Raw genomic sequence first — 12903 nt, 5'->3', positions numbered from 1 at the left:
ATATCTAGTGAAATTGATTATAGAAGATAATGTTAAGGATAAAAACGATAAGTGAATAAAGATTGAAATATGTGAGAAAGGTAATTGAGAATGTATGAGGTTTTGTGACAAAGAAGTTAATGTAGAATACAGAGTTGTGTCTTTCTCAATAAATTATCAAGTACTTAGTTGGTTTTTAGTAAACTTATGTTTTTCTCATTTTCCCTGTGGACATTTGATTTACAAAAAAAAAAATATTGAAAATAAGCGTGTAAATATAGTGGAAGTACCTCCTTGATTTTATCAATCAGCAATATCCGGTGACTGGAAGTGCTGTTTATGATACTGCTAATGTATTGTCATAACTAGTTAACAAGGTTAGAAAATTAACAAGATCAGCATCAATATTTATTAGGTAAAATTATAGCCTCAAGCCAACACATATTTGCCTTAAAGTTTTTATTTAATTTCATTAGAATTAAATTCCATTGGTGCTACTGTACTTGTATTTCAGTCACTCTGGTTTGATTCATATTTTCAGGTCCTGCTAGCCTGACTGTGGATATGTACTTCATAGTCTGTTGTGAGGTGGTAAAATCAAAATGTTATTTGTATCTGTTTATTAGGTGTCATAAGCAAATGATTGTAAACAACCTGATATGAGACAAGATGATACCTGAAAATCATCTTGAGACATCTTCAAGAATAAGTCTCGTGCAGGCTTAGTAAAGAAAAACAACAAGAATGAAATATTTTTCTATTAATGTGTAAGGAGTTCTTTACTAAAGTTGCTATGTTGTTATGCATCAGTATGCCAGGCCTACCAAAATTCAGTTCTACTAGTGATATCTTCACTCTTTTCATCACAGTGAACACCTGTGTGGGTAACATAATGATGTTACATCATTATGTTATAATATTGATATCTACTCAATATCAATATTTCATAATTGATATTTATCAATTATGAAATATGTGAATTATTTTCAGGAAGTAGAAACTGTTAAAAATGAATTGAATGTAAGTTCAGTTGTTATTACAGGTGAAGAGTTGGCTGAAATAGGTTTTGGTGGTATTTATGGTGTTGGTAAAGCTGCTGTTTGCCCACCAGCATTGGCTGTACTTTAATTTACTCCATCAGGGGCTACACAGACAATTGCTTGGGTTGGTAAGGGCATTGTTTTCGGCACCGGTGGCCTCAGCATCAAAACCAAGGTACACTGGCATGTATATTTATTTTGTAATTTAATTTTGATGTACAGTTTTTTTACATACATTTTCAGCTTTATGCAGTTTGATCAAAAGAAAAAAGTGAAGTTTAGTTACTCCTAGGGATGTAACATCTGCAGAATTCAGAGCCTTAGTTTAAAGAATATATAAAACACCCATACATGTCATGCATATAACCACGCTTTTTCTAAACAGAAATTTGTTTCTGAATTTATTTTCAAAATATGTGATTATTTTTTTCTTACAAAAAGATAATTTATGAGCGGGTGTGACTTTATGGTCCACACTACTTTGTGGATTAAACTTTCATTTGATAATTTCTATATTACATAAAGTTTCTTTTTCATTTCAATATAAGACATTTTTATTAATTCTACATGAAACTCTATGGAGTTCTTCAGCTCTGCAAAAAATGAAATCAAAACACTTTCTCTCAAGCTTAAACTTTCATTTATTTTTCTACTACATGTAGTTTCTTTTATGTTTCAGTATGAAATTTTTTTCTACATACAACTCTTTGCCTAAACATATTTATTTTGAGCTAATGTTTTTTGCAAACCATTTATCTACTAGATGGACATAAATAGATAGAGACATCACATCTCAATGAAAGAGGTGTGATGAACAAAATGTATCACAGCTTATTTTTAAATAGTATTCTTAATAACGTTTGGTTTCTTACGAATTCAGCAGAATCTGTTGTAGTATAAAAACACGTCTTGTATTAAAATGGGATCCCTATAGAAAAAATGGAATCAACCAAGTTGCGTACATCATTACTCGATTTATTCTCAATTAAAAACACACAGGGATTTTACTGCACTTGACTTGTCAGACATGGGATTTTTCATACACTACAAAATTTCAATTCCAAATTCCATGCATGCACAAGCTTCAAGTTTATGTGTCAATATCAACAAAAAAAAATCTTAAATCATGTACACAGTTACAAAACACTACCATAGGAATCAAATAAAAATCATTCATATACAGTTTTGTAGGAATAGAATTGTTTCCCTCAAACAAAAACTGAAACATTTTGTAAAAAAAAAAAAAAATTAAAACAAGTGCATGAGTATGTGGACACAGACGGAAACAAAACTTTTTACCCAATATTATTGAATTATTAATGGTGTAAAATAAAACGTATATGCAATATACACTAATGATAACATTTTTTATTAATAAGCAATATGAACTAACATTGAAATACATATTTTGTAAAAAATATCTATTTACATAAAATATAGAAAAATTTAAACATAACATTGAAGTTTAATCATTATTATAAGTTGGAGCACGTGTTTTCTATACTACATGCTCAGCTGCATTGCATCAAAGCACGTGATGCTCATTTTTTCTCAGTTGACTACCCATCCTGAAGCATTAAGAAATTTCGCTTCAGAATTTCAATAAACTAGATAATAATAATAATAATAATAATGAAAGAGCCGTTTCCAAGAAGTAGCAACTGTATTGAGCATAATAATACAGTCTTTTTTGTGTAACAGTGTCTCAGTGTCTTTTTTGTGTTTATATTCTGTCTTTGGTGTAATGCAAACTAAGTTTTTAGTTGATGAATTATATCTGACCCCTCAAATAACATAGCAGAGTCTGCTATCTAAGGTATCGGTGTTGATACGAGAAGAAAAATTGAGCCCTAATTTTTTAGTAGCTTTCTGGAGCATTTTATTTAAAATTGAAAATTAAAAGAAAGAAAAACTCAACTTTAGTTTATTTTAAGGTGAAAGTAATGCAATATTTTGTTGTGTTTGAATTAGCTTTTGCTTTAAGTTACTGCAGTCAATTTAAACAAAAAGTTAGTTTATAAAACATACATTATGGATAACATAATTCCAGTTAGTTTCCAAAAGATTGTTTTAATGAGAAATGCTTTTTTGTTAAATCTTTTGTAACTTAAAAAAATGATGTTAAATGATGATTTAAATGATGTTAAAAATTAAAATTAGTCCTGATTTGGTCCTAAACTGTAACGTTTAAGAATCAATTACGTGAACAAAGCTAGGTAGTTTATAATTAGTTAAGTCTTAACTAATGTATGGCTTCATTATATGAATCCATTCATCTACCTGTTATATTGCTTTCATTTAATTTTAAAATAGATTTATGTTAATCCTTTTGGTTAAGAATAATTGTGGTCTTATTTGTTGAAACTGGTGATTGTTATTTATTATTGATTAATAATAATTTTGATTTAAAATTATCATCACAGTCATTAAAGAATTACTTTTAAAATTCAGTTTAAATAGTATTAATTTTATCTTGCTGATATACTGTAAAGTAGAAAACTACAAATGACTTAACATTAGTGATATAAAATAAAAAAAAAACATGTTCAAAGACCAAAAAATTGGTGAAAGTCACAAAACCAAAATTAATTTAAAAAAAAAAATAGATGGTGCATATTATAAAAATGAGAGTACTAAATACTACGCTTATAACAATATAACTAATTTAAACTGTATTATGGACTACTGTTACACTAATTATACTGTATTATATCCATAGCTATTTATCAAAGATAGATCATTTGTGGTTTAATAGTTTCCTTCCACCAACCTTCTCATTCCTTCAAATATTTATCAGAGGACTTATTATCCACTTCTATTTGCCATCAGAGCAGTAGATTCTTTATTGTGAGTGGTGATTCTGCTTATGTGACTCTGTTTTCTTTTTGAGGGTTGCAAAAAAATGCTGGATTCCTAGTAGTTAATGGGCATCTGCATAAAATGATATCTTGTATTATTGGCAGAATTAAGAGTTATAACTGTATACATTAATAAAAAATCAAGTAATAACATACTATCCAATAATTTTTAGATTTTCTACTAGGTGTTAGTAGTGTACATTATAAAAAAAAAATTCTATTATACTGGGTGTACTTAAAAGCAAACTCTAGGAAGTGATTCTACTTAACGTACTGAAGAAAAAATTTCCAGTGAACATGGTCCGAAAACACATATTTTTCGGCCTATCTGCCATTTTCTGTTTTTAAGAAAAATATTATTTTTAAGAACAGATGGAGATAATGCAATAAACTTTTGTACTTTATTTTAAATTAAAATTTAAAAAAAAAAATTTTTTAAGAGGAAAAAAATAATGATACTCTTCGTTGATAAATTTCAAAATGGCGGTTGTTTCAATTTTTTAATGTTAAATATTTTAGGAATTATTAGATTTATCAAATTGTTTTGTTTTATAAAAATTATGAACCATTTTTTTGTAAACAAAATGACATCTTAGTCGTAAAAATCCGACGACAAACAACAGAGTTATTGCAAAGAGTAGGCTTCAACTATATGGTGATTGTCTTTACTATTATCATGACTCACTGGATAACTAAATCAAATTTTCTAATTAAAATTGCTAAAAATTCAATATTATGGATATTTAATAATAATGATTGCAAGAGCTAGCTTAGAAACAATTAATTCTCAGTAATAAAAAAAGTGTGAAAATCTATGAAACAAATTTTGAAAATGAAATAAAAAAAAAATTTAAATATTAATTCAAATAAATTTTATTATTCAAAAAGGCTATAACTTCTAGGGTTGAAAAGTTTTGAGCCTAACATAGAAAGATATATTTTTTCTGTCAAATATAGTTGTATTTTTCAACAGTCTTCTTTCAAGTCGATACACTTCTTCCAGCGATGCTCTAACCTCTTTAACCCTTCCAAATAGTAGCTGGCATCTTTCTCCGCAAAGTAGGGGTTTACATGTGTGATAACCTCCTTCTCCTATGAAAATCTGTTTTCTCTAAGCGAAACTTTAAGGTTAAGAAACAAGAAAAAGTCTCTTGGGGCCAGATCTTGTGAATATGGTGATCGGTCAACCAATTCAAAGTGCAATTTGTGAATTTTAGCCATGGCGACCGTCAACATAGTATGGTGACCAGACACTTTGCTCTGATGGAAAAGCTTTTTCTTCTTCAAATGTGGTCATTTTTTGCAATTTCTGCCTTCAGCTTGTCAAGTAGTGATTTCGCATCATTAACTGTCCCATTATTGTATTACCTTTTTGAAGATAATATATAAACAAAATTCCGTTTCTATCCCAAAAAATAGTCATCATCACCTTCCCAGCCGTTTTAACCGTCTTTGCTTTTTTTGGAGCAGGTTCACCCTTTAAGAGTCCATTGTTTTGGCTGTTGTTTCATCCCAGGAGTGTAGAGGTGGATTTACGTTTCATCTATGGTTATGAATCAATACAAAACATCTGACTTATTTTAGTTAAACTGCTCCAGCATAAGAATGCTCATTCATTCGAATGAGCATTCGAATGCGTTTTTGGTCCAAAGTGAGCAAACACAGCACCCAACACAGAAATAGCTTTCACATATCCAATTCTTCAGTTAATATATGACAAACATGTTCTTTTGATATGACCATAGCTTCTGCTATCTCTCTAGCTTTAATTTGTTGGTCGTCAAGTACCATTTGGTGAACATTTTGATGATATCAGTGGTGGTTGCAGTTTTTTTGCCATCCCGAACGCTCATCATCAACCAAGCTGGTATGACCATGTTTAAATTCAACTGCCCATCTTTTCATGATGGCAAATGATGGGACTGAGTCCCCATAAACAGCATCCAACTCAGTTCTAATTTGCATAGGCGTATTCCTTTTCAAATGCAAGTGTTTAATGATGGCACGATATTTGATTTTTTCCATTTTCACAGAAATACTCTCAGTGACTTACTCAAACAATTGGGTATCTAAAATGGCTGAAATTTTAGCAAGTACTTTTCAATCCATGCGTGAATACATTCCCTAACTTTAAAGTACAAAATTTTATTGCATTATCTCCAACCATTCTTGAAAAATAATTTTTTTCTTAAGAAACAAAAAATAGCGGATAGACAGAAAAATATGTGTTTTTGGACCTATGTTCACTGAACATTTTTTCTTCAGTATGTTAAGTAGACTCAGTTCCTAGAGTTTGGTCTCATCTTTTAAGGACTGTATAGTAAATATCAGTATTATTATTATTATTATATAGCAGCCTTATTTAGATACCTTGGATAAGTAATAACAACCTAAACAAAAAACTCAATCCAAGTAACAAGAAACAAACTAGCTAAAGCTAAAAAATTAACCTGGTACACTTACAATAAAAAATTCCTTTCAATAAATGCAAAAATAAGACATTATAACACAGTTATAAAATCAGAATCCACTTATATAGCAGTTACACTCTCACCTGAATGAACAATCAAAAACAGACAGACTTCAGAAAATCGAAAGAAGAATTGGAAGAACATTTACCAACTAAAAATACCAAAAAGACGGGTAGTGGTGAGATTATACCCAACAAAGTTGTGCACAAAGAGTTAAACCCATCACTGATTACCATGTATAAGAGGAGATTAGAATTCTTAGGACATATCAAGAGGATGCAAGATTCAAGACTTGTGAAACAGATAGTACAGTAGAATCTCGACTCGAAATCACTGACAGGGTGCAATTGGATCAGAGAAATGAGAGGATCTGAAGGAAATTGGCCTTACACCTGAAGATTCCATAGATAAGATAAAATTAAATGATAAAATCAAGAACAAAAACACTCACTTCATACCCACAAGAAAAAAAACTTACAACACAAACATTTTCAACACTAGAAAGGGCACAAAGATCGGAACATATGAAAAGGTACTGGGAGGACCACAAGGCCCAAACAGTCCAATTGAAGAGATTTGGATAATGGACTGACTAAAGTGATCCTTTGCAGTCGTAAAAGATAATAGTAATAATAATAGCAAAAATTAGAAGTACTTGCCTTAAAAACAAATTACAATTCTGTATTAAATTTTTACCGTTAACATCAATAGTGATAGTTTTTATTTAACTAATATTTTATTGTACAGACATGCATGCCTGGAATGAAACGAGATTGTGGAGGAGCAGCAGCCATTTTAGGAGCCTTTTTTGCTGTTGTTAAACAAGGCTTCACCCAGAATCTACATGCTGTTTTTTGTTTGGCAGAGAATGCTGTTGGTCCAAAATCTACACGCCCAGATGATATTCATACACTTTATTCTGGAAGGTAAATATGGATAATATTAACAATTTATTACAATTTTATTATTTATAACTGTTATTAGTGATGTGATTCATAAAATAAAACAAAATATTTATTTGTCTTTAATTAACATGAATCTACTGCCAGATTTGTTTTACTGTTCAAATTTTCATAGTGTTCCTCTTATCTGTATTGTTTTATGTAGATTTCTTCTGGCTGTAGTCAAATTAAGTGAACCATTTCATACTGATTGATTGACTCAAATTCCAGTTTATATTTTTCTTTGTCAGTATCATATTAGTACATTTATGAGAACTTTATTCATCTTGTGCTGGCTTCCACTTGTTTTTGTTTGCACCTTATTAGATTAGTTATATGTTTTACCTGTGCTGAGATAAGTTAACACTATGTTGGTATAATTTTTGTGTTGTAATATGGTAGAAGAAGTGTAATTTTTATGCCATCTTCTTTTCATTTGTTATAAGTTACCAATTGACAAATTAATTAGATTACAGATCTTTTAGATATGACAATGCTTATTTAATGACTGATGATTATCTCTTTTTTAATTTTGCATTTCCTTAGCACAGAGCCAGCCAAAACCTATTGGAAGAAAGGTATCAAGGATAAGTGAATTAGGTGGAGTGAGAAAGTACAGACTGTGAAATGAGAAAATAACCTCAATTAGAGGAATGCTTCAACCTACCTTTCAGGAAATCTACCTTTCATTCTGTTCACAATTCTTCAGATCAAAGTACTTAAATAAGATAAGGAATATTTTATTACTGATGAACAATTTTCTGTTTATCAGTTTAAATACAAGGGCTGTTAAAAAATTGACTTCTGTTTGGCTAAGGAAAAAATATTTATTCTTTACTTCCTTTATTTAGACACTTGAGTTGATTCTATCTGCTATTTGTTTTTGAGTGATATTTGAAGTCTCTTCAGCCAATAAATTTCTGGTATTATTGCAGTCTCAAGTTAAAGTAGTGTGACTAAAAAAATTCCCTTTGCTCATAAACCACTGCAGCCATTATTTCCATTTTGATAAAGCCTGGTTGAATTTTTTGATATGTCCTTTGAATCTGAAATGACAGTCATCACTGCAATTCAATGTTGATATGTTCTTTTTTAAATGAAGGAAGGAAGCATGCAAAAAATGAATTGTGCAACACATCTCACAGTTAGCTGAAGCAACGTGATAGGATACACATTTAGTCAATGAATACTTTACCAGCATTAAATGGAATGAGTGTATAACAGTGTTTCTCAACTTTTCAGTATTTGCAACCCAACTTTCAATCATAATTTTCATCGCGTCCCCCTCTCATACAATAACATGTATATAATAATGTATTTTGAGTATTTTGACACTAAAATTACACTACGACAAACCTTACAAATCACCAAGAATAAGTAAATTTATTGATATTTGTCAACACATATCTGCTAAGTTGACTACACCAGAATTGATGCCTTTCTATTGCTCTCTCTGTCTTACATCCACCATATTGGACATTCTTGCGGCTTTGTGAGAAGTTCTGACTTGTCTCTTAACATTCTGGAATGTGTGCGCAAACATGAATTAATTAAAATTCTTTTTAAATTTTAGAGATGTATTCTGATTAAAATATGAAAAGAGTTCACCTAAAAAATGTTGAGAAACAGTTTATTTTCAAGGTTTGACCAAAAAACGTCTCCTATTTTAGACTTCAAAGGTAATGTAGTGTCCCAGTTTACACGTTAATGAGATTTGCCTAAATTAATGAGATTTCATTTTGTATAAAGAAATAAGAAAAATTGGTCCTAACAACTTGCAATAAATATTTTTTCAGGAATCCTTGCAAAATATTGTGATAAAAATATGTGACTTTTATTTACATTTTTATTTTAATAATTGGAGTAATATAAAAAAAATTCTTTGTTACAAATCTTGTGAAATATTTATTCTAAATAAATTAATTTAAAAAATCAACAGTAAACACATTGTAAAAGTAAATAAGTAGTTTTATCATTAAAAAAAATAATAAATAAAAAATACAAGTACATTATTTGTTCCAAAATCAGTTACTGAAGTATATTTATATATTATAATTTAATGAATCAAACATTATTATTTCATAAATTAACTTATTACTCCTCTGAATCAGATTTTTTCATCACTGTTCAAACTAACAGCTTGTATGTACATTTCAGCATTGCAAGGTAAAAAATGGATGGCATTCTCCAACATTTTTAGGTAGTTTTGATTTCTTGGGTGTAAAAATTATTCTTTTTATAAGTTCATTTACATTGTATGACTTTTGAGAGTACACTATGATTTACATACATCCCCCGCAAAAAGAAATTGAAGCAGTTTGTATCCCGAATGAATAGACTGCATCTACCAGATTCAGTTATTTTCAATGCCAGGGTTATGATTCCAAAACTGTTTTATTTCGTGTTTACTTGAGGTGTTAAAAGAGCATCGAGCATTGTTTCATTTGTGAAGTTTATTTGCAAAGGTAATGTGATTTTCGATTGACCATTGACATAACTTGCTTGCTTATTAAAATCATTTTCTTTAAGATGGTGAACAGGTTGAAGGATGACATTAACAGACCTTCATTATGTAATGTTTCTTGTTTACTGTTATGTAATGTTTCCTGTTAAATTCCATGTGGAATTTTTAGTCATTTAGATAATCTAGTACTTCTAGTTGGACTTTGTAGTACTGAAGGTTGTACCTGTTTGTGGTCATTTCTTTCTTGTTCTGATATTACTGTAAGTGTTCCTCTTTTTGATAGTAGCATTTTAGTATTTATAAATACTTGTCTAATAGGAATCTTTTGGTTGGAAATTGCTGATGACATTTTTTACTAGCATGGATTATAGTAACCATTATAATAAATGTAATTGAGATGAATATCTTGTGAAATGATATTGCACTATTCTTTTACTGTTTGCTCTTTGTGTTGGTCGGTGAGCATTTTTGGTATCCACCTTGCACACAATTTGTGATATACAAGCTTTTCTGTGACAGTCATGTAGATAGAGATGCTTCCAACCTTGTAGTTTTCGGTTCACTTGTACAACGATTTCATTGGTCTGAATAGTAGGCCTGCCACTCCACTCTTCGTCATACACATTTGTGCGGCCATTTTTAAAGTCTTGATATTATTGCCTAACCTTTCCTTTACTCATTACTGTAGATCCATACATTAGACACAAATCCCGATGAATTTCAGCAGCTGAAGATCCTCTTGCACACAAAAAATCAAATCACAGTATGCACTTTGCACTATGTTTAGACCTATTAATATTTAAATATAAGCTGACGACAGTCTTTACTTTATGAATATGTCTCGTAGTATAAAAAATAAGTTTTACATTTATTAGAAGATATAAAATTCATTAAAAGTATTTCAGCACAATTTATAAGTGAAATTAAAATCTTTAAGTACTAAACAATTAACAAAATATAGTTATACTCACAAAGTATGTAGTTGTCTAGTAAAACTGCAATGATTGAATATTATGACGTGACAAAATGGCTTGTTATAATGGAATTATTAGTTGAAAAGAAGCTGGGAATGGCCTTGCATAACACAATAAAATGCATAACACAGTTTCAGTATTTCCACTACACAATAATAAAAAAATCTGTATCATTTTATTTTACTTCATTGTTACATAAATGTCATTTTCTAAAATCCAAACATAAAATATTTTATTATAAAAAAAACTTGGGAAACTGGTTACATAATAAAATATATGTCCTAAAGTATTATTTATTTAACTTGTTAGGCAGATATATTATTAAGAGATAGAACTATTCTTTTGTTTTTAAATTTTACTGTTAATTCATATAATAATTTTTGCTATAACTCTTGTTAATTTTCGTAATGAATTACTAATTTATTACACATCTTATAAGATTAACTCTTTCTCTATGGCATCAAAATCCATTTGCTAAATGATTAAAGAATCACCAAGATCAGTTACAATTGACAGTTCAGTCTTGCAGATTTGATTTAATTTTAAGTTTATTAAATTGTATAGCTCAATTCCTTGCATCAAAATTGTACGTATTACTATAACAGTTAACCACACATAAAGGGGTTATAATGAGATTTTCACTTATTATTTAATTACACCTAATGATCAGTTTATATAAATAATCAAGCTCAATATAGTACATGCAAATACAGACCCTTACCCACACACACAAAATTTATTATTAACTATTACCATCTTTGTCTAAATATGAAATCAGGGATTAAAAAAAAATAGAAGTATTATTTTTTTTAGATGTAACGTGACCTCCACGCTATTAGAGAGGTAGTTGCTTACTTGCTAGACTAAAAGTTCCAGATTCTATACCCGGTTAGGATCTGGAAAATGTATAATAGCGCATTTTCTAATGACTTGAGTAGTTATCGGCTCAAAAAGAAAAATAACAGAGCCACATCTTTTATGATAGAGATTATAGAAATTACGAATGGTACTTAAGGAGGTAATGATTAGTATTATATCTAAATTTCAAAGTTATCATATCTAGCTGACTTCCGTACTTTACAGTTAAGCCCATCTGCAATATCAAAATCAAATGGGTGTTGTATGCGCGTGTATACACCCACAGATCTATTTATTACACATGTAAAGCCTAATTTAATTTTATTTAGATCTTTTAAAATATATTTTGTTGTTCTTAAATAAAACTTGGCTCTCAAAGAATGAAGCAATTTAATCCAAAAATTATATTGAAAGTTCATTATTACATGGAATTAAATTTTGTCGGATCTCAGATTTTTTTAATCTATTTTGTCACCTCCGTAATAGAAAAACTAAATGATATACTAAGGGTTTTGGGTTCGATTCTTGGCTTGGACACTGGCTGACATGTTTAATGCTTTTCTGGGTACTGCCAATTAAAAAAAAAGGTTACCCTTAGACTGAAGATCTAAGAGCTTGGAGAAAGTTTGCAGCATAATATGCTTATCCGGGTATCAGTTTTATTCATAACATTAAGACCATGCAGTTGACTATTACTTTCTGCACAGAATCAGTTGCATAATGCTTCTGTCTCAGATCATTTATATTCATAAAAATGTTAGATACGCAATCGATTTATTCTTCACGAAGTTCAATTTTACTTACGTAAGAATCATTTGTAAATAAGTTCATAATAAAAAATTTAATAAAGAACCGTTTGGATACGCTGGAAGTCTAGGGTTCGATTTTTAATTTAGACGTAAACTTACAAATCTACAGGTTAACCGGATTAAAAAAACACTGAAGATACTGGGTTCCGCTCTTTGAATTAGTGGTTTTTTTTTAAATATTTCATTCTTATTTTGTGCATAAAACTAATTCTTAAGGCAACAACAAATTCAAAAATAAATAAATAAAATCCATCAGACCAGCAATAGTAATATATTCTTTCCAGGTATAAAAGATATGTTAATGCAAAATTTCACCTCAATCGTTCGAGCAGATTTTGCGTGAAAGAATAACAGCCTCGTAAAAATTACTAGATATTTATACAGAGTGTATCACAAAGTTCTCCCGGACCTTTCATATGATGAGACCTAACTATGATGATATGTTTGAATGACTAATGATTAATGAATGTTTGTTTTTAATGAAAAAAATCTGCAACAATGGAACAAAA

General features: G+C 29.7%; 1 pseudogene; it reads left to right on the top strand.

Annotated features, from left to right (window-relative positions):
* Positions 1-12903, top strand: part of LOC142329867 (putative aminopeptidase NPEPL1) — a 292983-nt pseudogene that overhangs the window by 178981 nt on the left and 101099 nt on the right.

The sequence above is a fragment of the Lycorma delicatula genome, chromosome 9 (assembly GCF_047948215.1).
Source record: "Lycorma delicatula isolate Av1 chromosome 9, ASM4794821v1, whole genome shotgun sequence".
Classification (NCBI taxonomy): domain Eukaryota; kingdom Metazoa; phylum Arthropoda; class Insecta; order Hemiptera; family Fulgoridae; genus Lycorma; species Lycorma delicatula.
The sequence above is the reverse complement of the archived record's forward strand: the minus strand, read 5'-3'. Positions and strand labels throughout refer to the sequence as shown.